General features: G+C 45.6%; 1 protein-coding gene across 1 annotated transcript in view; it reads left to right on the top strand.

The window, feature by feature from the left end:
* Positions 1–348: 348 nt before the first annotated feature.
* LOC146191228 (uncharacterized) overlaps positions 349–23076 on the top strand; it is a 47677-nt gene continuing 24949 nt past the window's right edge. Inside the window, exon 1 of the mRNA XM_084601722.1 lies at positions 349–429. The gene's annotated coding sequence lies outside the window, so the exon portion shown is untranslated. The remainder of the gene's footprint in view (positions 430–23076) is intronic.

Here is a 23076-nt window from a genome sequence, read left to right as displayed (position 1 = left end):
TAGTTTTTAGCCACGCCCACGTCAAGCTTGAAATTATTTTTAAACTACATTCCAAAAAAAAAAAAAAATTCTCGAAGAATTTATAGCTAGCATGCTCTGGTGGCTGCTCGAGCGAAGGAGACAGAGGTTCCACTCGTATTCGCTTCGTACTAGTATTTTCAACTTCCAGCGCTTTCAGTTTTATTTGCTCCTCGCCGACGCTGTGCGGAATTGGAGAGATGAGAGTTTTTATAAGCGCCGCCACAGTGCGTGGCCGCTGTTGGCGTCCGATAGAGAGGCCGACGCAGGGCGCGAGGCCTCTTATCTCGAGGCTGCACGGTGGCGCTGCCAGCTCAACGACGACGACGACGGTCCTTGAGTCGACAACGCGCCGCTCGCCCTAGTTTATAAAGCCTGACGCCCTCGCCACCAACCTCGCACTCTCTTGGGGTAAGTAGTGCAGCTTTTTTTCAAAAAGGGGTAGATGCGTAGCCCCGCCGGGGTGGTGCAGTGGTAAGACGCCCGACTACTGTGCCGGAGTTCCCGGGATCGAATCCCGGCCTCGGCGGCTGCGTTTCGATGGAGGCGAAACGAAGTGGCGTCCGTGTGCTGTGCGATGTCAGCGCACGTTAAAGATCCCCAGGTGGTCGAAATTACTCCGTAGCCCTCCACTACGGCTCCTCTTTCTCTCTTTCCACTTTCATTCTCACCTTCCTCCCTTCCCTTCGGCGCGGTTCGGGTGTCCACAGAGCAAGTGTGACAGTTACTGCGCCTTTCCCTTCCTGTGAACCAATTTAATTTAAGGGGTAGATGCGTATATATATGCCCCCGGACAGTGGATAGACAGCGAACGACCGACAGAGGGTTTTGTTGCGGAAGTACAGGCATGGGCTGACCTTTCTTTTTTTCGAAGCGCATTTTGTTTTTGTTTTTTTCTGTGCCGTCATGCATCTTCGCGACACCCATTGTTTGCTCCGGCGCCAGGGTGTCGCGCGCTGCGTTCGCGTGAGCATCGCGTCAGACGCGAAAACAGGAGAGCACAATCACGCCTCTCCCTTCAACCCTCTCTCCTCATCCTCCTTCCCCTCGACGTTTCTCTTCTCCTTTCCATCCACAGAGCGTGCACTGCATCTCTCCTGGCATCGTCCCTTGGGGCAGAAGTTTTGGGGACGCTCGATTATAAACGACCTCCTCTTTCACCGCGTACATGTTAAACAAAAAACCGCTCCGCTAAATGCGTTGCGCTCTGAACTCTGCCATTCGAGCACAGGCGTTTTAAAAGCGCGCTCCTACGTCTAAAAATAATACATGGAGGTGCTTTCATGATTTCTAACCCGACCAGTCTTGTATGTTTCTCCTCCCTCGAAGCTGGGCAAGATGGCGCCATTCATCATAAAGTTGGTCTGGTCGTATTTTATTTCGAATCCCCAGTTGCAGTACGTTTAAGTGTTTTCGAAAGTAGCTGTCTGGCGATGTCTTTTTATGAGTCCGGGACCTCGCGTTAGCACACAATATTCTTTTTTTTTTTTTTTTTTTGGGGGGGGGGGGGGGGGGGGGGGGCATTTGGGCGACAGTGACATGTATATATTAAATATTTCAAATGAGCCGTTGTTGAGGCTTTTGGCGATTTTTTATCTTCTTGTTTAAGAAATCGAAGAAAACGCTAACTCCTCCAGAAAAGAAAAAAAAAAATGAGTGATAGGCTATGGCAACATGGTAAAGCCTAGAAACATTCACTCTTTCAGCTAGCTTTTATTCTTCTCCTCACTCGTTTCGCACCTCGTTTGTACTCTCACAACCATTCTTGGACTACATAAAAGAAGAGTAAACTGTGGAAATAAAAAAAAATAAAAAAAAGATCAATCATGAACACGAGTACCTCGTCCATTCTGCTGCCTGAGTTTGGTAGCGCTTTTTCCCCGAAGCGTTCTTTGGCGAAGCGCGAAGTGCCCCTGCGAACACATTGTACGCCGCAAAACTAGCGCCGCAAGAGCAAAGAAGGAAACGCATGGTCTCGCGGAGTTGTGCTGCTGTGAGTGACAACAGCGACGACGGCAGCTGCCGCCAGACCGCCCCTTTATTGAAACTGAAAGACGCTAGCTCGCAGGCTCGCCGCACGCGCTCAGCCGCGGCGCGTACGTATGTGCGTGCGTGCGTGCGGAACGACCGACTTCTTTGGTGCGGACTGGCTGAGACTGGGGTAAGAGGATTGGACGCGGATTTCAAGTTGGCTGGCGATGTGAAGCGCCGTATCGGAGAAAAAGGGCGAATTCGGTAGGCGGGCTACAGAAAGTAAGAAGAAAGCAGAGGCCGAGTTGCAAAGCCTCCAGGGTGCGACTGCGAAACCGCCTCTGGAGTTCCCCTCCACCTCCTACGTTTTGGTCTCTCGTTTTATTCTCTCCTGAGATGCCTCCCTCCCTCCCTTTCTTTCTTTCTTTCTTTCTTTCTTTCTTTCTTTCTTTCTTTCTTTCGTTCTTTCGTGTTTCTACTTCACTCACCCAGTAGCAGTGTTGCAGGTATGAGGCAAAAATAGAGAGAGGGATAGGAACAGGTACCGTATCGATTGAGATCGCGTGCGACATACGCGGAGCTCGAAAGCGCAACATTTCCATAGCGAGCCTGGGCGAGCGCGCGCGCCGACCCTTCCCGTGGGTTTGGGACCGCGAGGCGCAGGACGGGGCAGAAATCGATGCGATTTCTAATAGATTAGAACGCGCAGCACTGCCCGCCGCCTTCGGAGACGAGTGCCCGCATAACGACGACGGCAGTGCTCCTTGCCTGCGGCCCGTATAGAGAGAGAGAGAGAGAAAGAGAGGGGGGGGGGGGGGTCGTGTTTAGTGCTGAAGGCGAACGTCTTCTTTCGCACTCCAGTTAGCCGCTCCTCGCCCCTCAGCTGGAGAGGGGAATGGATGAGGAGGAAACGGTGGTTATTCTCCCATATCCACTCTCATTATGCGCCTCGCTGGAACAATCACCGGCAGCCGGCGGCGCGTCTTAGGACAGGAGCAATTGAATTCTAATCGCTTCCTCCCTCTTCGGAGCTGAGCGTCTTGAACGAGATGTTTTCGCGAATCTGCTAACCCCCCCCCCCCCCCCTCCTCCTTCCTCCAAGCATCCATATAACTTCTAGCTTTCGCTAGAAGGACATTAGGGAAAGATGAGGCGCAGCAAAGAAGCATCTACTTCGTCGGCCTTATTTCTCCTACTCGCTGGGTTATTTTATTTTCTCGAGTATAGACTCGAGAGGCGTTGAACGGTGTGCATGATTACAGGCTCCGGCATGAGCAGTGAAGCATCGTGCAGCGTAAAACTCTGCATGTGCGCGTTATAACTGATATGGTTATGAGACAACAGGTGGTCTATGTGAGCTGCGGCTTTCACCGCTACAGCGCTGCCCTGTGTGATTGTTATCTTGAACAACCAACAAAAAAATAAAATGAAAAACAGTGAAGCGAAGTAGAGAAGGCGGTTCCCTGTTTAAGCGACTTCTCTTTAAAATACCTCTGTGTACTCGCAAGATTGCCGAGGTAGAAACGTGGCGTGCACTTGCGCAAGCAGCCGTTAAGACGTCTGCGGCGCAGCCTTAATGGAATCTTGCAAACGCAATATCCTCCTGCTCCGTCTGCATCGGCTTCCTCGCTTGCCTCGACGATGCACGCACTGCGCTCGAGAGTACGACTGCTTTTTCTTTAGGTCTTGGTAACTGCCTTTCCTCTTCCCTAGTTTATGATGTGTAAACACGCTACAGGACCAAATGCTGTTGCGAAGCTGGTGTGAACACTTTGTTGCAAAGTAACAGTAAACGTATGCTTTTCTGCTCGTCAGGCAGCGATGAAGTAGCGGTGTCTACTTCTGTTTCCCAGCCCGACGATGGACGAAAGATTTTGGTACGTGTTGTCTGAAATAAACCAGACTAGCTTGCGTCATTCACTGCGTCACTATACCGCTGTACTGCGTTGAAAAAAGGCAGTCCTTCGGCCGCGCTCTGTGCTGACAAACACGGCGTGCAAAACGAGGAACAACCTCCATCGCGTCTATAAACATCGCTTTGTGCCTGGTTGCAGTTGCCGCGTACCGACAGAAAGTCTGCTGTCCTCTTTCGTTACCATTACGTGCCTGTAAATAGCAGCGGCGACGAGACTCCGTTTTGAAAAGGACGCCATTTTTGCTGTGTTTTGAGAGACGCATCACACTGATAGCATTGTCCTAGTACTTCTGACATTGACACCAGTGCTTTATGTAGTATCAAAATATGTATGATTCTGACGAGTCTTGTATCTAAATTCGCGACGACACTTTTGGTTAAAGAGCATATACTGTCTCCACGAGATTCGGTTACTCGATTTCCTCTCTACCGTCAACAAGGCTAGCAACGTTTAGTGGGAGCTCGTATTCTCCTGGTGTTGACAGAGTGATGTCCGATCTGCATCACTTGCAGCGGCAGTGAAGGTGTGGAGCTTTCCGAAAGTTCTTAGATGGCTAAGTATGTGGCCGATGCAGTAACACAGTTATGAGGTTCACGTAGTACTTCTTAAGGGCTCAGATTTCCTACACATAAGCGAAAAGCAAGGCGCCCATGTGCTGTGCGATGTCAGTGCACGTTAAAGAACCCCAGGTGGTCGAAATTTCCGGAGCCCTCCACTACGGCGTCTCTCATAGCCTGAGTCGCTTTGGGACGTTAAACCCCACAAACCAAACCAAACCAAACATAAGTGGTCACAGACGTTGCATGTCAAAAGCATCGGGAGCCGAAAAAGGAGTCCACTGCATATTTCGATAGCTTTCTCTGAGCACACTTAAAATAGATATAGGATTTCGTGAAACGCTGTACACTAAACGAGAAGAATAAGAAGAGCAGGAGCGGTACAAGAAGAAGAATGATGAAAAAATATTATTGCCATTTATTAAGAAGAATGCATCAAATTTTCGGGGAAGGCCCCGTGAAAGTATATATACATTGCTCAGGGAAGAAGCTCTTTAAGGGAAACGAAGACAATTGGAGGCTAGAGAAGTGCACAGATAGAAACAAAAACACTACGTAAAAAATTGTCTCCTTTGTCGGAGCACCACTCAGGGCGGTATTTTCCGCCGTGTGACTTCTCAGAGAGGGGATCTCGTAGAGGAAGTAACGAACCGAGCCCGCGAATGCCGTCCGAGATAGACGGAGAAAGCAAAGGTGACGAAGGGGGCGTGAAAAAGAGGCGAGAAAGGCGAAAAAGGAGACGTCTCCGGAGACGAACAACATCGGCTTAACGCAAACAGAGCACTGCTGTTTTCTCACCTCTCGTAGCAGGAACAGAAGCAGTGAAGGCTGCTCCGCGGCGCACTTCGAGAAGGAAGTGCAATCCGTGAAGCGTCAGCCTCTCTTGAGCCGAGATAAATTTCAGCGTAAACCAACTCATCGTTTGCCGGTGTACCGCTGAACGAGAGACGGAGGCTCTTCTGCCACGCCGTCGCCCGAGGACTGAGAGCGGCCCGACTGTTTCGCTGATATAAACGCCATCGGCTCTGGAAATCTACGCGATCATTGGAAAAGTATAGGAAGGAGGCGGGGGTATTCTTTTTTTCCCTATGCTTACTTTTTGTCCCCTATTTGCCCTGTGCTCCTGAATGTGTCTTCATATTTCGACGCAGTAAGAAAAGGGACTGCTAAAGCTTCGACGTTTGATCTATATTCTCCCGCCGATGTGAGCTAATAATGCTGTAGTGCTTAGGTGAGAAAGAAGCCCTGCTACGATAGATAGTCACCGTAGTTGCGCGTTCTTGGACTATGTTTCTGGTTCACTTTTCTGCTTTTGTTTTCCAAACGCCGCCATTAATCACCATGCCCTTTTTTTTTTCTTGGCGGAGGAGGAGGGGGTCTTGAAGCATTGAAACTGGTTTTGTTTTCCGTTTATTTTTATTTTTTTTTTCGTAATGGAAGGGGGTAACAAAGTGGTCATTACCATTCATGTCAGCAACGTCGCCTTGTACGCTTTGGGAAATCGCACTGAATCGAATCGTTGCCCCTGTGGTGTCAGTAATTTCGGCTCCTGTACTCACACATCAATACCTTAGCAAGAAGATACCTCGCAAAAAGAGAGGCCTCTTTAGCACCAGAGGATCGTACAATTATCAGCACCTTGGCTCTTCAAGCATCGATTTGTCGAGTTTTTCGCAATCCAACAACAAATAATAAGATATCTTGATGAACCTTACATCTCAATAAATAATGCCGAAAGTTGGGCGAGTTGGTTAACGTTCATGATGGAAAATAGCGCACTCTTTCTTCCCACCCCAGCAATGAGTGGCACGTGTTACTGTGTGTTACTGCCTATGTTATGACCTAGCTTCCCATTTAGGAGGCTGCTCCTCTCTCTCTTTTCTCTCTCTTTTTTTTTTGTTATTTTTTTCATGTGACCTGTATTTATTGCGTGCTTCAGCAATAAACCCTGCAGTTGCCAGTTAGCGCCTGTCCGTGTCTTACTTCCTTCCGTCCTTCGTGTATTTTCGCGCTATTTTCCATCGTGAACCTTACATCTCTCTTAAGTGTGGTAAGGCGAAAGCCTTTCCTGCGACTCTTCACACTCATATGCTACTTTTCCAATCCTTTGCTTTTTCTTTGCTCTTGTTTTTTTTTTTCCTTTTGCTTGTTTTTCTCTTATTTTTACTGTTTTTACTCTCTTTTTTTACTACTTTTATTTCTTTTACACTCTTGACTATGTTCAATGTTGTAAAGCAATGACGAGGTCTGATTTTAAACCTCCCAACGTTGTTACTATTTTTTGCACTGTTTTCACTTATTTTGCCCAATTTCGACGTAGGTGGCTGTTTTAACGTCTGCACACTATATATACCGACGTTCGTGGCTATTTCGACGTTGAATTTACTTTTTTGCTGTAATTAATTAACTAATTATTCCACATCAACTCAATTTTGCACATTGAGGCACTTTTTTCACCCTCTACCTCATACAACCATTCTTTTTCTCATACATCACGCCATTTTTCAACAGGGAGGGTGTGGCGCCCTCTGTGGACGGACACTTTCTGCGCACAGCCATGAGCCTACAAAGACCATGAGCCTACAGTTCTGCGCTTGTTGTCTACCTTTCTCGTCCTTGTTTTTTGTGTGCATAGTATACCTTGAAGATAGCCTGCAGAGGTTTTCGGCTTAAAACGCGAACAAGAGAAGTGGAATGCTAACACAAAAGCGCAAATATAATAGCTCCAAGAAAGAAAATACAGTAAATACTAATTAAGACTTACAAAGCATCACCATTGCGCAGTCGAAGTCAAATAAGCTGCGCTAGTATTGACCTTCGCCTGTTTGAAACATCATTTTGCTGTTCAAAATTCATCGTCTTGTTCGTGTTTAATTTGTGTCTGATAGTACACGCAAGATTTTAATGTGCTTAGAGGGGCAATATAAACATATTTGGAATCACCATCAGGTGCAGCAACTTTTTAGTGTCTTCTGTCTTAGGCGTTCGAATCAATATCGACGGCCGCCTTGACAGACTTTCCCAGGTAGCACAGAATGTGGGGCCCCAGTAGGTCCGATGTAGGCAAGTGGGGCTGGGGCAACCATCATAAAACCTGCATCGGTCCCCGATGGGGCAAATGTGGGCAAGCCCCATTTGGGCTTGCCCCTGCTCCTCCTGCATGGGTCCCATAGCGGCGTTTCTTGGGCTAATGCAGAGCACATTCCTGCATCCAGACCACAAGGGTCCCTTGCCGGATATTTGAGGGCAATCCAACCTAAATGTGGGCTTTTTATGGGAGAGCCCTCATAGATCCGAAGTGAGGCCGCCCCCATTAAATCTTTGTGGGACCAACATCGGCCGCAGTGGGGCAAGAAAACGGACATACCCACATGCTGCCCAAATCGGCCCCTTGTAGGTTACTTGAGGGCAGGTGAAATATGAATAAGGGCTCAATTTGGGCAAGCCCTCGTGAAGCCCAAATGAGGCAGCCTTAGCTAAACCGCTTTAGGTCCCACATAGGCTGTAATGGGGCTGGAAGGCGGGCGTGCCCGCATGGTACCAAAATCGGTCCTTTGTGGGGGCTTTGAAGGCCCGTGCAACAGCAGGTGGGCTCTAGGTTCAAAAACAACGTCCAGCCCAATTGGGGCTGCCCACATAAAACTGCTTTATATCCCACATGGGCCGTAATGGGGCTGGAAGGCGGGAGGGCCCGCATGATACCAAAATTGGTCCCTTGTGGGGAATTTGAAGGCACGTGCAATAGCAAGTGGGCTTTAGGTTCAAAACCAACACCCAGCCCAATTGGGGCTGCCCACACAAAACCGCTGTAGGTCCCACATCGGCCGTAATGGGGCTAGAAGGCGTGCGTGCAATTGCGTAATCATTGTTTCTAACTTTTATTTGCATTAGATGTTGCCCTAAATTACCGTTATAGATGATTTGTATAACAGTTGTGGCCATGTTTAGTCGATTAGAAATTTACATGGCTTTAGTTCTCGCGCTCGTGCAAATTGCGCTACATATACTAAAACAAACTGATTGCTAACTGTTGCCTCTTATGTGGTTGCTTTGGACCGCCTGCAACTCGCAGTACAATATTACTGTTCAGAACACACATCTCCATAGCCTGAACAAGATGTACATGAAGTCATTTTGGCTAGATGAATGTTATGAATTATTGTAAAATTCAATATTGCGGCTGTTTAGAAAGTGCAGACATGTATAAAGTAATTACTTATGTGCCTAAATATTGATTGGGAAAACTTGGACTAGGGCTTTCCATCAATTTCCTACGTCGGACCCCTATGAGAATAATGTGGGCAAGCCCAAGTGTGGCTACCGCTATAGAACCCGCATTGGTCCTATGTCATTTTCTGAGGGGCTAACTGAAATAAAAAAAAAATGTTCCTCCGAAGCGGCTGCCCAAATCGGTCCAAAGTAGGACCATCGCGGGGAGTTGGCGGGATGTGCCCTTTTAACAATGTCGGAAAAATGTGGGCAGCCCCGCAAGGGCTGCCTGCATCGGCCCCTAGTGGGGCCAATTGGGGCTTTGTCGACAGCCCGCGTCGGGCCTACGTCGGCCCCTCTTGCAGCACCCACATTGAGCCCACCGGGGCTGTCCTGCATTGCCTACATCGGGCCCACCGGGGCCCACCCTTCATAGCCCACTTTTGTGCTACCTGGGTTTCACAACATTGGCACGACGTTATGCCTGTCGCCTTTGCTAGGCCTTAATTCGCAGTTTCGGTCTTTTCTCGCAAGACTTGCTTTCTTTATTATATGGCCACCTGGCACATCCGAGGCATTACAAAAGTCGCGTTTCATAGCCATAGACGCAGTGCGATGGCGTCCTTGATGTCTCGACAAAAGTTTCCAGAGTTTTTTGAAACTGCAGTTTCAAAACTTTGTAGTACTACACGTCAAGATAAATGTTCTTCATGCCGTAGTAGGGAAGAAGTTCCTTTTTTGCACTACATGTATGTGTGATGTGAACGTTTCGCATGGTGCCAAAGATTACATTAAGAGCCAAATCACTACGCAAATGCGCCAAACATTAGCGCAAAGCGTGGACAACCAGTGAAGTCTGGCTCTAGGAGGAGGAGGAAGATGAGGAGGAAAGGGAGGGAAGTTAACCCGTAAACGAAACCGGTTTGCTACCCTGCACTGGGGGAAGGGGATGAGTGGATATAAAAGTTGTAAGAGAAGTATGGGTGAAGTTAGTACAGTCACATCACAGTCATGTCACATCACATCACGGATGCGAAAGTCAATAAGCTCCTCCCCAAAAGTAACTCTCTCAGAAATTTAAAAAAAAAAAAAAAGTGCGTCTTCGGGTTGGCAAGTATTCATAACAGGGATATAACAACATAGTTATTTTGATAAGTTTATTAGTTCGATATACGAAGGTTGTTGCTGACCTCCAACAAATATTTTCCATGCTTGGTTGGTTTTCTCTCATGTATTACTGCGCGAATGGCCCTTTTGCCAACGAGAATCGAACGCGAATAATCAGTTTTTGCTGCCAAATTGAATATAGACATCGTAGATAAGCACCGTGTAAATTTCTTATCAAATAGTGATAGAACTAAAACCAATGTGAATAACCTGATGTGAATATTTTGTTAGTACTGAACGAATAATCGTGCGACACCGTTAACAGCCAGCGCGGAGCGGCGGTACGCCGCTATAACTCGTTTAATTATAAGTATACTAAATTAAGCAATATTGACCTGTTGTATTGGGTACGTGAACAGCACGAAGCGATTTCATCAATTACATAACCGCTATGTCAAGCATTTGGAAAAATTGTGTTTTACGATCGGTCAGGACAGCGAATCAACTAACGTCATACTCAGCCGGTATGCTATGTATGATGATCCTTGATGATGATGACAGCTATGTATGATCCTTGGATTATGCCGACACGGAACATAAAGGCATGGTTTGCTGAACCTGCATGAGTTCGGCCGCATCGCTTAAGCTTGTAAGCGCGTGTTAACGTTACAAACATCGCAACGCGATCGACCACATCATGACGCTAATCTCTCTTGCCAGTGCAGATTGATCAGGACAGAATGCTAGGCATAAAGAGTCGGAGTGAAACGGTCTTAATATAACACTACGTTGAGCGTTTTTCGAGCTTGGCGCCAGTTAATCAAAGCTTGCCCGAACCACTGAAATATTCGATTCGGTTCGAATAATTTCGAAAATGCGCTATTTGATCTGTTTACCTAACTGGATAGAGTTATATTGGATTCTCTGTCAGAAAGTTCCTAATATAAGCTCTCGTCTAGTGTCAGCGTAATATGCGCGCTGTCAAAACTCGCTGTACCGTCGTAGCAGCGGCTGCTACGGCATCCGGTTGCTCAGCACGTGCGCCATCGAAGTCACGGCGGCTGTTTTTCGGTGTTTTTAGAAGAACTGTAAAGGCGATGTGCGATGTCAGTATGCGTTGAAGGACCTAATTCTGTCAAGCTTAATCCGGAGCTGCACACTGATGCTCTTATTTCGCTCTCTTCTTTCGCTCCTTCTTTTATTCTTTTTTCGCGCAGAACGGCTACTGTGTTCACGGTTCGCTGCATTTCGGTGACAGTAACGGCTATCGCAAGTGTAAGGGATCCGTTTCGCAGAAAATCCGACATCGGCGTTGTCACTGTGAATGTAACGCGAAAATCAGAAGGAAGCAAAGATACCAAGTATTGCAGACCCACAGAAACGAACTCGGTTTCACGTACAGGATTTAGTGTCAAAGTCGTCACGTAGCAGTTCTCTGTGCAGGACTCAGAGTAGTGTCATGTCATTTGGACTTCCCATTTAGCGCCCGTGTGCCAGTTAGGTTGCAGGCCAGTTTGCGACTGGGATTCGAACCGGTGGCATAGGTACCTCCTATTGTATGCCACCAACTGTAAAGTGAGACAGGTACTGCGTCTTCCTCTGACCACGCGCAGAAAATGCGACATGAACGCGCGTCCAACGGTGCGATACATGTTGTGGGACTATCTCAGTTACTACCGACATCAGAAAAAAAATACCTTCCAGGTCATGTCAGAACATTCATTGCTTGGTCTACATCGTGAACAACGCTCGGGTCCGACCCACGCCGCTATTCATCTGGGAGCTTGCACGTAAAACAAGCGTCGGCATGCAAACGTGATCTAGCTATCCCTACTCCCCGTCTCCTGGGAATAAGCCTTCATGTCAGCTGCATTTCATAATGATTACTCATTCACTGTGCCTTCCTATCCCCAAACCCAATTAAATGAAAATATATTGAAAATGCGCAGGATGAAAAGGCGGGGTTAAAGGCGCGAAGTAATCAAGTGACGTCATATAGCAAGCCTTCCTGAAAAAACTGAAATTTAATATCGACGCACTATTCACGTGACTCCTCTGAATAGAACGCCTCCATATCAAGCATGGCACTGTTTACAGCATGCGAAGTGCGTAGTCATGAATATATTTATTCTTTTCGTTTCATTGTGCGCTATAGACCAACTGCTGGCGCTGCTGGGTTAAAAAAAAAAGTAAACTTACCCATGACGTCATCACAAATAGAATCTGACATGTTCGCATCTCGGGTGGTGACGATGGAATCTTAGGGAAAAGTAGAAAACTTTCTTGGATGAACGTGCCCGTGACCTGCAATTTTGCACTGAAAAAAATTAGAGGGCCTCTTTGATGTCTTTTAAGGGAGGACGGCGAAAGCCTAGTCATCTAAAACCTAGTTTCATAGTCGTGATGAGTCATGCCTAGTCATAGTAGTCATTACCACTCATAGCTAAGCATTTTTATTCATTTCCAATCAGTTGCGGTCATTTTAAATCATTTAACATATTGATCGTTTCGAAGTCATTAGCAGTCATTAAGAGTCATGGCTAGCTATTGTAGCCGTTGCCACTCATCCCTAGCATTTTTATTCATTTGAAATCAGTTGCGCTCATTACAAGTAGTAGTTTGACATATTGGTCATTATTAATCATCATTACTGACAATTAAAATTAGTCAATAACTCTACCGATGTCTATTTATAACTTTTATTTATTGCCTATCACTATCAATCGTTTTCGTTCTTTATCTCCCCCCTCACATGTACGCTATTTGTGAGTGACACATCAGCGCATTGATCCGACGCACACATCACGCGCACAGCTCCCGCGCACAGATTTTCGCTCCATGGATTCAGAAAGGAAAAGTAAAGCGGAAGACTGGAGTATAACTGTTTTGTCATTTATTAAGAGCAGCGCACCATGGATACACACAGACAGGAAGAAGGTACAAGTTCAGAACTTACAGCCAAATTTTATACGGGCTAGCGTGTCAGAATAAATATTGTACAAACGCACAACAAAAGTAGATTAAAAGAGGTGCTAACCCCCCGGCATCCTAAATCACCGTTTACCTTCGCATATCGAGGTATGCCAGCTATTTCTTAAAGAAAAATAGGCGGGATGATTACTCATGACGGCCTTTCGCCTCAATAATCCCTCGTGTTATTTTGCATTGATTTTTCGTCAGGATTTTGCAACGTGAAAAATAGTGTTTGCCGACATGTTCGTGCTTGCATTCGCGGCAATGTTTCGTCCGAAAGCCTGATGTGGTGCAACTTACATAGTAATTGTGTTCTTAAAGGCCTTCATTAGACATTGGCCTGTCTGGCCTATTCATGTACTTGTCTCCACAGGGCAACTTTGTCAAATACACAACACACTGCTCACATGGAACAAATGGTTTCTGTTCTTTTATTCTGCCTACAAAGCTCTGCTTTTTCTCATGGTTTATCACATTACACACCTTCGTAAGTTTTTCTGGGGCTGAAAAAATGAATAGCACTACCTATACGCTGGCCTTCTAGGCGTTGTGCGACACCTTATGTAAAAAACTGCTGAGGTTTAACTCTTCCAAACCTGATTACAGAATAAAAACTCCGTAACTCTTGGTTACACTTGTAGAGGTTCAACTATCCTCTCACCAAGTGAAGAGCATATACGCGTAAGGCTTAACTTCAGGAACCATGTGCTTATAATAATAGGTAGTTCAGGGCTCACAATTACAGAGACCAAGCATCCTTCAAAAAATCTTAGAATGCTTTCGGTAGCTTCGTCAAGTGATCGCGTTGCCCTTTCTGCTTAGATCAGAAAGTTGACCTACATGTATTACCACTTTTATATCATTTCAAGCTTTCAGACGTGTAGCCAAGTTCTCACACACTGCAAAAACAAAAAGAAAAAAAAAACTAACTCAAAACAGGTACTATGCGTGAACCTACACAAACGCCTTGCTTTTTCAAAGCGTACCGTCCCCCCATCCTACGTCAGATATAGATGCAGCAGCTCTAGAAAGCCTGAGTCATATCTGGAAGGCGACAGCTCCTGCCTTATAGATACAACTCTCAAAGCATGACGTCATTCTATCATGCGTAAGTAAATAAAGCAAATATTTATTATCGATGGAAAAAGCAGTTTCTAACATCCTATAAAATGAATTGATATACTTAGCTATGTCATTTGAATTTCTCAAAGCAGATATGCAGATAAGATGCAGATTTGTTCCCGAGGCTCATTTCAAAATGTGCTCTCGGGGCATTTGGCATGGACCCATAGCGCTATGCAATAAATGCAGTGGAAAAGAGATCGCTAAGAATTGGTTTGTGTAGTTTACTGAAACGGTTGCACTCGAAGCCATTCGCAGATTAACTTTTCTAGACGAATAACAACCAGAACAACGGCAAGGCAGCAGAGCATCCAGGGCGCATTCGAAGCGGAATGCGTTATCATTGGCGCGCTGAAGCAGCTCTCGTCCCCCGTGGAAATCGCCGATCGCTTCCAGCCACCATTCTGTACACCTGGAGAACGAGATCGGCTTCCCCTCCATCTGCGGAGAAAGCTCGTTAAGCATGCCGATGGCGCGTCGGCGCCTGCTCATAACTCAGCGCCCAGGCGAGCTGCTTCGGCAGCAGAGGGCCGCGAGCCGCCCGCCAAGGAAGAAGTTCGATCGTAGGCTACTCCGCTGGGACTCTCGAACCATTCGTCTTGTTGATTACTCGAAAAACCATAGCGGGACAGGCCTGTGTTATTCTCACTTTTTTCTTTCCTTTCTATTGACGCAAACTCCCATTCCCTCTGGTTTCTTTTCACGTTCACTAATGAATCCTGCTGGAACACAGGCTTTCATCGCCACTTCTTTCTGCGCACTCACGCTTTCTTTCGCTCTTTTTCTTCGACTACCTTTCGGAATGGTATACTGCGGCGTCTGTCAAATTTTATTAACGTGCTAAGTGCCAGAGCTACACCGAACAGAAAAGCGAGGCTTCCGGCGTGTCTGCCCCGTAAACGCTGCCTAATTTCAGAAAGAACAGTAGCAGACACTTGCGGCAAGAGGGCTCGGAGGAAAGTACCACGCATATTGTGGTAAGGTGTGATCGATTGATTTAATTAGGTTGTGATTAAGTGAAAAAACAAAAGAGGCAGTAGTTTCCGTCTCTTGAGTATAATTAACGGTTGAGTCCTTTGGTAAAAGGGAATTTAGTTTACAAAGCGGGCCAGAAAAATAAACCAATAAATGGCTGAGATAATAGGGGCACTCAACGCTCCGTTTGAAGCTATTGCAGCATCGAAAAAATGAAGCCTAGTTTCTGGCTAAAACAAAAAGAAATTGCACTCATCAAAACAGAAACCACTGACATTATTCAAGCCTGTTTCTTTACGACGTTTAAGTATTAAATCACTGTTTTTATTCATTATGAATTGGTCATGCACACACTTCCGGTTTGTTTGTTTGTTTGTTTGTTTGTTTGTTTGTTTGTTTGTTTGTTTGTTTGTTTGTTTGTTTGTTTGTTTGTTTGTTTGTTTGTTTGTTTGTTTGTTTGTTTGTTTGTTTGTTTGTTTGTTTGTTTGTTTGTTTGTTTGTTTGTTTGTTTGTTTGTTTGTTTGTTTGTTTGTGGCTGGTGTGTTACGCATCAAAATGAGCCAGATCCGCGCGTGAGGAGCCTTTTTTCTGTCAGCTTGAGTCTTATAGGTTGCTTTGTTTCGAGGGTGATTTCGTTTATTCTTTCCCTAGCTGTACTCTATGATCGACTGAATAGTAAAATGGTCTTAATCAAGAAATGGTCGATTACGAAAGGATCATTAGTTCGGTCTACGAGGAATCGAAAATGCGCACCTGCTTCCTTCACCTTTCAAGTTTTTATTTGGGTTGTTTCGCATTGCCTATCTAATGTCACTATTACTGAAGAAATGGAAGACGGAAACAGTATAAACGACCGGGAAGCAGGTTGTCCTGTCATTTTGAATACTATTTTGTGTGCCGTTTCGATTCGAATATATTTACCAGTTTAAAATTAATAAATTTGCAATCTCGTATCTTCTAGTTAGTTTATTCTCCTGCCGCTAGTGTGGAAAAGGCTGTTCACGCAAACTTGTGACAGAAGCCTATTATTCGCATTTCAGTAATCGATTTTCTTTCTGAAGCACTACAGTTCCCCTCATTACTCAAATTATTTGTTCTAATCGATTTCCTCCTTAATTCTCATTGTCACGTTAGACATTGTTTTCAAAAACTGAGCTTCAATATAGATTTTTCTTAATGAAACTGAGTCATATTTACAGCTTGAAATCTAAAACAGTCATATCCAAATTTACTTCTTTATTAAAGATAAAACTATTTGCATATTTTTTCAGCACACTGCAACTGATGTGAAAAGCGTATCAGGTACCATCTCCAGTAGCGCTGCTTTTTCTGCTAATAATAATTTTTAGCTTTTTTCGAAGTCGATGTTTAAGTACATTTAACCCATTTCGAAAAAAAAAAAGAAGAAAGGAACCCTTCAAGTGCCCGCTGCCAGGCTGTTCCAGAAAAGCGGAGTCAACCCCCGTTCCTTTTGAACAGGTTTTTGTGCCCTTTTTTTATGTACTAATTATCAAAAACGTGCCCCACGGATTTTTTTTTGTGGCAGCCTCACATATTTAATAATAAAATTTACGAGGGACTTTAGCGACTAAAGTATTGAAAGGCGAAAGCCTGAGAAGCCTCATCTTGTCTAACGTTCCTGCCATCTGCAATCCGACACTAGGCGCACCAAGGAACGCCGCGCGACAGGAGCGATGTTGTTGTGGCTGTAGGAAGAAGGAAACGAAAATGCACGGGCCTGCTACTGGCTCTGTAGCTGAGCCACCTCCACTGCATAATTGGGTCACAGGAAGGGAAAGGCGCAGTATCTGTCACACTTGCTATGTGGACACCTGAACCGCGCCGTAAGGGAAGGGATGAAGGTAGGAGTGAAAGTGGAAAGAGAGAAAGGGGAGCCGTAGTGGAGGGCTACGGAGTAATTTCGACCACCTGGGGATCTTTAACGTGCGCCGACATCGAACAGCACACGGACGCCACTTCGTTTCGCCTCCATCGAAACGCAGCCGCCGTGGTCGGGTTCGAACCCGGGAACTCCGGACAGTAGTCGGGCGTCTTACCACTGCACCACCCCGGCGGGGCACCTCCGCTGCATCATGCAGACAGAAGAGAACTGATTTAGAACTGATTTATTTATAGGAAGGGAAAGACGCGGTAGCTGTCTCACTTGTTTTCTGTGGACACCACAACCGCACCGTGAGGGAAGGGAGGAAGATGGGAAGTGAAATGGGAGCCGTAGTGGAGGGCTACGGAATAATTTCGACCACCTGGGGATCTTTAACGTGCGCTGACATCGCACAGCACACGGACGCCTCTTCGTTTCGCCTCCATCGAAACGCAGCCGCCGAGGTCGGGTTCGAACCTGGGTACTCCGGCACAGTAGTCGGGCGTCTTACCACTGCACCACCCCGGCGGGGCCAGACAGAAGAGAAAATAGAGAAGAAAGAAAAGGAAGAGGGAGAGAAAGACGCGCGCCGCAACAACAGAACCACCTACGAAACGGTGGCGGGTGCAATGACGGCCTACAACAGATAAAAATTATGTGGCAGGCTAGCCTCCGCCGCAAGCGACGGCGACCCACCTGTCCCAGCCCCGTCAGAGGAGTGCCTCAACTCCATGGTATGGAGTTGCCGCCGCTGGCGCACCATCCAAACTCACACTTGTCGGTGAAAGTGTGACAAATACAGCGCCTTTCCTCCAGAAGTTTAATCTTGTCTAGCATTCCTGCCATCTGCAATCCCACACGTGAATGCGCGCCAATGAACGCCACGCGACAGCCGCCGCAAAAGCGGGACACACTTCGTCCACGACAGTATGAGTCATTAAAGGATTTCGCCTTAAAATTAGAAGGTCTCTGAAAGCGTACCCTTCCTATCCTATAATTATCCTCCCATCGTTATCCTCTTATCGGTATTCGTTGCAGTGCTACATATAATTATAATTGGTTTACAGGAAAGAATTACACTTTCTCCGACAAGTGTGAGTTGGGACGGTAGACCATCGCTCCTGTCGTGTGGCGTTCCTTGGCGCGAGTTCAAGTGTAGCATTGCAGATGGCAGGGACGCATCCCGCCTCGGACAATGAGAACGCCGCAAAAACAGAATACACTTTGTCCTCGACAGCATGAGCTTAAAGGCTTTCGCCTTAATAACAATAATTGGTTCACAGGAAAGGAAAGACGAAATACCTGTCACACTTGTTCTGTGGACACCTGAACCGCGCCGTAAATGAAGTAAGTTGGAAGTGAAAGCGGAAAGAGAGAAACGTGTGCCGTAGTGGAGGGCTCCGAAGTAATTTCGACCACCAGGGGATGTTAAACGTGCACTGACATCGTTGTTGCGGCGCGTGTCTTTCCCTCTTCTTTTTTTTTTTTCTTTCTTGTCCTTTTTTTCTTCTGTCCGCACGAGGCAGCGGAGGTGGCTCAGCTACAAAGCCAGTAGCAGGCCCGTGTATTTTCTTTTCCTTCTTCCTACAGCCACAACAACAACAATTGACATCACACAGTACACGGACGCCTCTTCGTCTCGTCCCCATCGAGACGCGGCCGGCGGCGGTCAGGATCGAACCCGGGTGCTCTGGAACACTAACCGGGCATCTTAACCACTGTACATCGCGGTTATTTATTTTTTCATTGTACTCAAAGTATATAATATTTACACAGGAACTGTCAGCCATATTTGACTGACGTACCACGGTTAAAATTCTTTTAAAGATTTCAAATTTTCAATCTGCGGGATGTGCTGGTGCCACAAGTTTTAAGATTTCACGATATCTTGCAACACTTTCCTTAAAGTATTCGCTAACTGGCCGTGTGTCAAGATCTGCAGGACGCACTGCCATCCTGCTTCTCCATATACTGTGCAGGCCCAACACCATTATAAGATCATGTGGCATATCGTCCTCGTTTTCAATCGAGAGATACCTAATTCCGTGACGGTCAAGTGGAAAATCCTTTTTAGGAGTCCTTTGGAGGACCTCTCAGAAGAAAACTACGTCGCAGCAGTCCAAGAAAACATGCTCTATGGTTTTATTCTTTTTTATATAACAAACAGCGGACTACCCATGGGGCAAAAAATTCCTTTTTCTTGCAAGCCTGCTTTAAACGGCAAAGTCTGCTATGTAGTCGAACAAAGGAAGTACTGGTTCTAGGAGTATTGTCCATTTTTTTAACTCTTTGAAGGACATCTTGGCCAGGGCCTGCACTGTACATGGTCCTATACAATGATGGAGGGAACAGTGGGTCACATATATCTCTGCTAAGTTTCTTCCGTGTTACATGACTAAGATAATCCGATGAAAACTGTGTATAATGAAAATGGCGAGCTCGAACAACTTCTTTCAAATACCCCGAACAGCTCCTTGAATACAGTGCTATGTCGCGACCAATTCAGGCAAAACTCTGCCCTGTCTCAACTGAACAGCAGCGCGTAAAAAGGGGTCCTTAGTATCCCTAAAGAAAATAAAACGGCTAACTGTCGCACAAATAAATGGCATAAACCGTGCGTACCCTCCGCAGCAGGTTGGTTCGACTGGTCCAATCTCAAGAAGAACTCCACATAAATACTATACTTTATGCAACTTTTGCACGTTTAGACGGGAACGAGTAGCACTTGCATAACATACCACAGCTTGCTGACCAAAAAAAGGATTGCAAACTATGGCACGCCTAAACATCGAGAGGTTCAGTCCACCAAATCCTGTTTTTGTTTCTCTTAATTCTTCTCTACTACTTCTCTCTACTTACTATTAATTACTACTACTTATTAGTACTACTTATTAGTACTCCTCGGACACAAGGAAGGTGACATTAAAGAGAACTATCGTGTGCTTTAAATTTGCCACAGTAAAAAAAAAAAAAAAAAAAAAATCTTCTAGTTCTTTTGTTTGTTCCCGAGATCAAGAAGTGATAGCGATAGCTGCATCTGTCTGAACATTTCACAGCAAAGATTAATATTGCAGAACATTGCAAGAACAGTTATACCTCCAGTTACCAAAAACAAATCATGTTTTTAATGATGGTTGCAACCATTCATAGCCTTATCGTCTTTTTCAGCACAAGCCCTTCTGTTTTTGGTGTCAAGAGCAGCATTCCTTTTTTGTTTTTGTTTTGTTTTTTTTTTCTGAACGATCGTCATTTTTTGTGGAATTCAGCCAGTGCTGTTGCTGTTTCTTTTTTCTTTTCCTCAATTAACGCAGTTCCCCTAAAACCACTACAGACTTGAAAAGTAACATATATAGCACAGTTGACGCACTGAATTCCCAGTACTCTCCGAAAGAAACGCGAGACACGGGGTTGTTTCCCGCTTCCACTCAAGGCTCTTCTCTTAGTGAAAAATGATTCCTGGGGACACAAACGACCCGACGTATTTGCGGAGAAATGGCAAACGGGGTCATATATCTTAAGACAAGCGCCAGCGCACCGACTTCTCATGGCTTACGCCGACTTAGATAGCTGTAAAATTTACTGACGTGGTCTTTACAGCATGTGTCGAGAATTCACCAAATTCCTCAAGAATGGTCTCTAATCTGCGATATGTTCTTGTAAAATAGGTTCGGCAAAGATCTCAGAAATCGCAAGGTTGAGCATGAAAATTGTCGTAAATGGTATAGCAGTTCAGCGCTAATATGATAAAAAAAATCTGCGTAAGCGAAGAAAAAAAGAATTAGACAATTCCTTCGCTTCTTTTAAAATTAGTGTTTTAACAAAATTTAAGTGAGCATCGTTTCTCAAAAAGAATTCACAACAGTGCCGGAAAGGTGGACAGTGGGCGAATAATTTATTTAGCTTTCCCATGCACTGGCTAATTTTATATAGCTGCAGATCTACGTAAAAAGAATGCAGTAACAAGTTTACATAAAATTCGTCCTACATCTATTATACAAGGGATGCTTGTTCGTCGCAGTACCAATATCATTGCTCACTGACTCCTCCTCAATTGAAATCAACTAAGTATATAAATCAGCAACTGTAATTTTGTGATATCCATGATAGACTATACGCAAAAAAAAAAAAAAAGAAGACGATACGAAGACAGTAGACACGATAGGACGCTCGTTCTGTCGTGTTTACTATCTTCCTGTCGTCTTTTTTTATTTTATTTTTTCGCGCATGGTCTGTCATGGCATTACAAAATCCAAGCCAACTAGCCCGACAACCATTGCTGAAGTAACTGTAGCGCATATTCAGGGCATTGTGAACTGTCTTTTTTTTTTTTTTTTCGCTTCATAGGCATGTCCAATACGTTATGATCTGCAAGTTTCAGCGGGAGATTCACGCATCGCCAGCGATTATCGAAAATTTAGGAATGTGTGTAGATTTTTGACAATATCTGTGTTTGAAAGCCACCAGTGATATATACTAAAACCACCCTTATTGCGCATTTTTTCAGCTGATTACTACCCACCAGAGAGGCGCAGTGGTTACGGTGCTCGACTACTGTTCCCAAGGATGCGGGATCGAACCCCGGCCTCGGCGGCCGCTTTTAGTGAGATGCGAAAAGCAAGGCGCTCATGTGTTGTGCGATGTCTATGCACGTTAAAGAACACCAGGTGGTCGAAATTTCCGGAGTCCTCCACTATGGCGTCTCACATATAGCCTCAGTCACTTTGGGACGTTAAACCCCGCAAACCGAAACAAAACATCAGCCGTTTGCTCTGCTCGAGGCCCATGTTCAGTGCGCCATGTGACGTTTACTGACGACTGAAAGTGACACTCTTTTTTAGTTTGTTATTCCAAACTAAATTCAGCGGAGAAGCAAAGTCCTATATCTTAACTACAGACAGAAGTGATCTGACTCGAAGTAAAGCCTAACAAGAGAAAGCGTTGGTGAAAGGTTAGGTCTTCTTCGCTTGTGCTGCGTCGGGGCAAGTTCGTTCCGTCCATTAACCTGGGCCCAAGTGTCAGGGGGTCCTGTTTCTCAGCCGCAGCTGGCGACGAAGCATAAGAAGAAAGCACACGGACGAAGAAAAGCGGCCGAGTCAAGAAGAAGGCACCCACGCGTGCACTAGGAAAGTGCTTCGCTCGGACATAATCGCGATCAATCATAGGAACAAGGAACGGGGCGGAGTATGCGCACGGCGGTGAAGACGAAGCAAAAGTTTAGTTCCCAGAAATCCAGACCATGTGGCCCGCACAACTCTGCCGAAGACCGCGTAACAGCTGCCCCGGCGGTGGGCAGCTGGAAGCAGGCGTGCAGGCTAGAGAAAAGATAATGCGGACAGAATTCGCGAAATACTTGCACGGTTTTGTCTTGCGTCATGGAGGAAATGATGGATCCTGGCAGCTCGTTGCGGTCTTTCTTTCTTTTTTTCGTTTCATTGTTTTCTACTTCATATACTTCATTTCTCTTTTCTTCGTGTGCTTAAAGAATCCTGTCTTCAATGTTATTTCCTACTATTCAATCTTTTTTTTTCTTTCCTTATTTACTGCTTTTTTTATGCTCACTCCTTCAATTCTTTCCGTTTCTTCCTTTCTTCCTTCCCCGCCTTCCTTTTCTCGCTCCCTACCTTCTCTTTTTTACTACCTTGCCTTTCTGCATTTCCCTCTTTCCTTCACACTTTATGCCTTATGTTTCACTGCGGCAGATGAGGAGCATCAGTGTTCACTGTTATTATCAAAATACGCGTGAGCTGTGGTAGCACGTGCACCCTACGGCGAAGACGCGTACTCACTCAGAGAAAAAGCAAAAAATTGTATTTGGAGGCATTGGGAGCTTGCGGAAAATACTCAGTTCTTGACTTTCCCTACAGAAAGGGGGCTGTCAGTGAGGAGAGCAACTCTGCGTGCATTCAGGACATTTTAGTGTGTTCCCTGAATATTAGCTAGAGAGCAATATATTTCGACGCACAACGTAAAAGAAACCACCACAGCCATCGATTGGATCCCCTACCGCGAGCTCAATGGCGGCACTGTCAACCAGTCATTCCCACTATTATATTCAACATGTAAAGAAGCAAGCACTCGTCAGTATGAACGAACAAAACCCTCGACCTCCTCCCTCTCAATTTATCTAGGCGAGAGTATACTTTCCGGCACAAAGGATGAACTTTTCTCTTCAGACCGGTTTCCTGAAAATTGTGAACCGTGCTGCTATAATTTCTGATTCATTATTCATACCGAAAGCAGAATTCTATGCCACTGCGGTGAAGACGCGGGACGTTAAAAATTAAGGTAAAGGTGGAGAAGAGACAGTCGGACAAAGTCACAAGAGAAAGAATAATCAAGACTCAAG

The sequence above is a fragment of the Amblyomma maculatum genome, chromosome 4 (genome assembly GCF_055883805.1).
Source record: "Amblyomma maculatum isolate TAMU_Amacu chromosome 4, ASM5588380v1, whole genome shotgun sequence".
NCBI classification, from domain to species: Eukaryota; Metazoa; Arthropoda; class Arachnida; order Ixodida; family Ixodidae; genus Amblyomma; species Amblyomma maculatum.
This window is presented reverse-complemented; position numbering and strand designations above follow the sequence as displayed.